The sequence below is a fragment of the Chlorocebus sabaeus genome, chromosome 9, assembly GCF_047675955.1.
Source record: "Chlorocebus sabaeus isolate Y175 chromosome 9, mChlSab1.0.hap1, whole genome shotgun sequence".
NCBI lineage: Eukaryota > Metazoa > Chordata > Mammalia > Primates > Cercopithecidae > Chlorocebus > Chlorocebus sabaeus.
The window spans coordinates 23,149,696-23,155,695 of NC_132912.1; the positions used below are offsets into that span (position 1 = coordinate 23,149,696).

A 6,000-nucleotide genomic window follows, 5' to 3' on the forward strand; every position below is an offset into this window, starting at 1 on the left:
CTAACTCTGCCCATGAAAAGACCTTAAATCAAAGAGCAATCCAGGGACAGTTAGCAGTTTGTGATCCCTAAATATTTCCCCACGAAAGGAACCAGGGCTCGTTGAAGAAATGGGTTTCTCCAGATAGCAGATGGGAAATGTATAAGATGAGCCTGGGTCAACTAGGCTCATACTAGAAAGCAAGGTAGCTATCAAACACTTAATTAGGGCCAGTTGGGGTGGCTCATGCCTGTAATCCCAGTGCTTTAAGGGTTACAGGTTGAGGAGGGCAGATTGCTTGAGGTCAGAAGTGTGAAACCAGTCTGGGCAATGTAGCAGGACCCTATGTCTACAAAATTTAAAAAAAAAAAAAAAAAATAGTGAGCACGGCAGCTCATGCCTGTAGTTTGAGCTACGTAGGAGGATTGTACAAGCCCAGGAGTTCAAGGCTGCAGTGAGCTATTGTACCACTGCACTCCAGCCTGGGCAAGAGTGAGACCCTGTCTCAAACAAAACAACCACTTAACTAGAATCATGTCAAAAGAACTCAGGATCCAACTTGCAAGGGCTCACAGTGACTAAAAATGGGACAATTTGGGGATCAATAGGAATAGTATCGACAATATAGTGAACCACTTTAAATATGTTTAAGTCCATTAGTTCTTAATAGAAAGAAAACCTTTATTGGCTCACTTTTGTGGCTATTAGATAACCAAATGATTATTTTGAAAATTGGGGCTGGGTGCAGTGACTCATACTTGTAAACCCAGCACTTTGGGAGTATGAGACAGGAGGATCATTTGAGGTCAGGAGTTTGAGACCAGCCTGGGAAACATAGTAAGACCCCATTGCTATAAAACTAAAAAAAATAAAAATAAAAATAAAAAATAGCTTAGCTGCCATACCAGCTCTTTGGGAGGTTGAAGCATGGGGGAAGCTTGAGCCTAGGAGGTTGAGGCTGCAGTAAGTCATGATCACACCACTGCCTTTCAGCCTGGGCAACAGAGCAAGACCTTGCCTCAAAAAAGAGAAGGGAAAGGAAAGGAAAGGAAAAGAAAGGAAAGGAAGAGAGAAAGAGAGAGAGAGAGACAGAGAGAGAGAGAAAGAAAGAAGAAAGAAAGAGAGAAAGAAAGAAAGAAAGAGAAAGAAAGAGAAAGGAAGGAAGGGAAAAATTGTGGTAAATAAAAGGAAAAATGGGAGCAATTTTTCTTTATAGAAGTAATACACATAATAAATGGTTTGATCTATCATTCTATATCACCATTTCACAATCCCTACTGAAATAATGGATCTAGGCAATGATCATCACAAAAAGAGAAGCAAGTAGTCTTACCAAAATATTCTAATCAAGCTCTAGCTAGAGTTGCTGGTCTATCAGAACAAATACAGGGGACAGAGGAACATGTTAAATAATACAACAGGGCTGCAGTTAGGAAAATGTAGACTGATTTCCTTCATAAGTAATTTGTAAGAAGAGAGAAACGACCCAAAGATTTTTAAAAGTGTTAGGAAACACAGCAACCAATGGCAATGTATGGGACCTTACTTGGATCAGTATTTGAAAAAACTATAAAGAATTTATGAAAGAACTGGAGAAATTTGAATATTACCATATATAATGATATTAAGAAAATATTGTTATTATGTTGTGTAAAATAGTGTTTTATGAGGTTTTGTTCAAGATTTCTTACTGTTTAGAGATGCATGCTGAAATAGTTATAAATGAAATGACCTGTCTAGGATTTGCTCTAAGTAATTTGCACAGTGATTTAGATTAGAGATCAGAGATAGTGTCTATATTAGAGGTAGTAATCAAGATCTAGTGATACAGATTGAAGAAGACTGGCCAAATGTTGATGATTTTGAAGCTGGGTGATACATAGGTCAGAAGAGTTCATTACACTAGCAGCAAGAGAAGGGAAATTTCACAAGTGAGCCACAGTCACCCAACTCTGCCTGGGGATGACAGAGAGCCAGACTCCAAGTAGAGCACAGTGGCCTTGCTGAGCTGAGGAGGCAGAGATCAGAAACTAGAAGTTGGATCAGCTGAGATGTTTGGAATCTGGATGAAGAGGCATCAGAAAGGAAGGAGCTGTGCAGATGAGACCCTTGGGAGTTCAGGTGGGTGCCTTCTGGGAATATGTGGCATGGCTGGATGGTACATGCACAGGACACAGCTCCCTATGGTAGAAGCAACAGTGTACTTACCAGACAGCAACTTCTTCAGGATTGAAGGTGATGCCCATAGCAGAGGGTTAGCAGTCCTGGGGCATTCTGGAATGCCCTGTCTGAGAAATTTCGTTACCTCTCATTAATGTATCTGGCACCCAGGTGAGATCCCAGATAGGCTTTAAGAATAAGGACATGCCGACCAGGTGCAGTGGCTCACGCCTGTAATCCCAGCACTTTGGGAGGCTAAGACAGGTGGATCACGAGGTCAGGAGATGGAGACCATCCTGGCTAACACAGTGAAACCCTGTCTCTACTAAAAAAAAATACAAAAAGTTAGCCAGGCACAATGGCAGGTGCCTGTAGTCCCAGCTACTCCAGAGGCTGAGGCAGGAGAACGGTGTGAATCTGGGAGGCAGAGCTTGCAGTGAGCCGAGATCATGCCACTGCACTCTAGCCTGGGTGACAGAGCAAAACTCTGTCTCAAAAAAAAAAAAAAAAAAAAGAATAAGGACACACCCTGTCAAAGCCTAAGTCAAGACCTAACATCTCTTCCAAACTTAAGCTCAGCTGGGGAAGGAAATGCGATTTTAGTAAAAAAGAGAACAAAAGGAGAATGGGTGCACTGGACCAATTTTACCTAATGTTTAATTTTGCTGAAGATGGATGTGGGGGATGTTATGAGGATAAGGGGGAGTGTGAGGAAGGAGGAAGAGGAAATAGCACATGGGGAGGCCCAGACATGATGGAAGCTGGTTCCACAGAGCTAAGAAAAGAACTGTTTCACTGGTACTAAACCCAGATTTTCTCTCATTTCCACATCTCTGAAATTGGACATCCCTTGCAATGTAAGTTATTTTATCATTTTAATTGGCAGAATTGTTTTTTCTTAATGTCACATAAAATAATGGTGCATCTTATGGTGGATATTTCAGATTTACTGAAATATGGTAGTCGTGTTAGACTCGAGAAAAAGCATCAGTTAAGAACTTATAGGAAAAAAGGCTGAAGAACTCAACAGGTGGGCACACCATGCATCTAGTATTAAAGGGGTTGAATTTTATCCCAAGTGCAATGAGAAGCCATTAAAGGATTTTAATAGTGGACTAGCTTGATCAGATTTGTATATTTTGGAAAATAACTGATATGGTTTGGATAGCTGTCCCCTCCAAATCTCATGTTGAAATTCCATCCCCAGAGTCTCAACCTTGCTGCCGCCCAAAGACTGCTGAGTCCCTGTCCATCTGCTGCCACCACCCACTCCGGACACAGAACATCCAGTCATGGACAAAAATGAGCTGGTTCAGAAGGTCAAACTGGCCAAGCAGGCTGAGCAATATGATGACATGACAGCCTGCATGAAGTCTGTAACTGAGCAAGGAGCTGAATTATCCAATGAGGAGAGAATCTTCTCTCAGTTGCTTATAAAAATGTTGTAGGAGCCCGTAGGTCATCTTGGAGGGTCATCTCAAGTATTGAACCAAAAAGACGGAAGGGGCTGAGAAAAAACAGCAGATGGTTTGTGAATACAGAGAGAAAATTGAGACGTAGCTAAGAGATATCTGCAATGATGTACTGTCTCTTTCGGAAAAGTTCTTGATCCCCAATACTTCACAAGCAGAACAAAGTCTTCTATTTGAAAATGAAAGGAGATTACTACTGTTACTTGACTGAGGTTGCCGCTGGTGATGACAAGAAAGGGACTGTGGATCAGTCACAAGAAGCATACCAAGAAGCTTTTGAAATCAGCAAAAAGGAAATGCAACCAACACATCCTATCAGACTGGGTCTGGCCCTTAACTTCTCTGTGTTCTATTATGAGATTCTGAACTCCACAGAGAAAGCCTGCTCTCTTGCAAAGACAGCTTTTGATAAAGTCATTGCTGAACTTGATACATTAAGTGAAGAGTCATACAAAGACAGCACACTAATGCAATTACTGAGAGACAACTTGACACTGTGGACATCAGATACCCAGGAGATGAAGCTGAAGCAGAAGAAGGCAGGCAAGATTAACTGGCCTTCCAACTTTTGTCTGCCTTATTCTAAAATTTACACAGTAGACCATTCCCATTGTCATCCATGTGGTCCCACAAATAGTTTTTTGTTTACAACTTATGACAGGTTTATGTTACTTCTATTTGAATTTCTATATTTCCCATATGGTCTCTATGTTTAATATTAGGGGAGTAGAGCCACTTAACATTCAGGGAGTTATCTGTTTTCATCTTGAGGTGGCCAATATGGGGATGTGGAATTTTTATACAAGTTATAAATGTTTGGTATAGTACTTTTGGTACATTGTGGCTTCACAAGGGCCAGTGTTAAAACTGCTTCCATGTCTAAGCAAAGAAAACTGCCTACATATTGGTTTGTATGGTGGGGAATAAAAGGGATCATTGGTTCCAGTCATAGGGTGTAGTAATTGTGGGTACTTTAAGGTATGGAGCACTTACAAGGCTGTGGTAGAAACAGATACCCCATGGATACCACATGTTAAATCATGTACATCTGTTGGAATAGTCAATCTCACAACCTTTGACTACAACTGCAGAAGTGTTCCTTTAGACAAAGTTGTGATGTATTTTACTCTAGATAAGGGCAGAAATGGTTCACATTGCATTATTTGTAAAGTTACCAGCTGTTAGCTTTCATTATTTTTGCTACACTCATTTTATTTGTATTTAAATGTGTCAGGCAACCTAAGAACAAATGTAAAAGTAAAGATGCAGTAAAAATGAATTGCTTTGTATTCATTACTTCATATATATCAAGCACAGCAGTAAAAAAAAAAAAAAAACCCATGTATTTAACTTTTTTTTAGGTTTTTTTGCTTTTGTGATTTTTTTTTTTTTTGGATACTTGCCTAACACATTGTGCTGTAAAAATAGTTAACAGAGAAATAACTTGAGATGACGGCTAGCTTTGTTTAATGTCTTATGAAATTTTCATGAACAATCTAAGCATAATTGTTAAGAACAGGTGTATTAAATTCATGTAAGTGGAATAAAAGTTTTATGAATGGAGTTTTCATCTACTTTCTCTACAGCTTTTCATGTAAATTAGTCTTTTGGTTCTGAAACTTCTCTAAAGGAAATTTTACATTTTTTGAAGTTTATTCCTTATTCCCTCTTGGCAGCTAATGGGCTTTTACCAAGTTTAAACACAAAGTTTATCATAACAAGAAAAATACTACTAATATAACTACTGTTTCCATGTCCTATGATCCCCTCTCTTCCTCCCCACCCTGAAAAAGAAATAAGTTCCTATTTTTTCTGGGAGAGGGGAAGATTGATTAGAAAAAAAATGTAATATGTTCCATTTAAAATTTTGGTGTATGGTGAGAGGTTCCAAGATGGCTGAATAGGAACAGCTCCAGTCTACAGCTCCTAGTGTTAGTGACACAGAAGATGGGTGATTTCTGCATTTCCAACTGAGGTACCAGGTTCATCTCACTGGGGTTTGTCGGACAGTGTGTGCAGCCCACGGGGGGTTAGCTGAAGCAGGGCGGGGCATCGCCTCACCTGGGAAGTGCAAGGGGTCGGGGAATTCCCTTTCCTAGCCAAGAGAAGCTGTGACAGATGGTACCTAGAAAATCGTGACACTCCCACCCTAATATTGCGCTTTTCCAATGGTCTTAGCAAACGGCACACCAGGAGATTATACCCCGCGCCTGGTTCAGAGGGTCCCATGCCCACAAAGCCTCACTCACTGCTAGCACAGCAGTCTGAGATCGAACCGCAAGGCGGCAGCAAGGCTGGGGAGGGGCGTCTACCATCGCTGAAGCTAGAGTAGGTAAACAAAGCAGCAGGGAAGCTTGAACTGGATAGAGCCCACTGCAGCTCAAGGAGG

The 6,000-nt window shown here is 40.8% G+C and overlaps 1 pseudogene; it reads left to right on the forward strand.

Annotated features, from left to right (window-relative positions):
* Positions 1-2,615: 2,615 nt before the first annotated feature.
* On the forward strand, positions 2,616-5,343 carry LOC103238003 (14-3-3 protein zeta/delta pseudogene; annotated as a pseudogene).
* Positions 5,344-6,000: the final 657 nt, after the last annotated feature.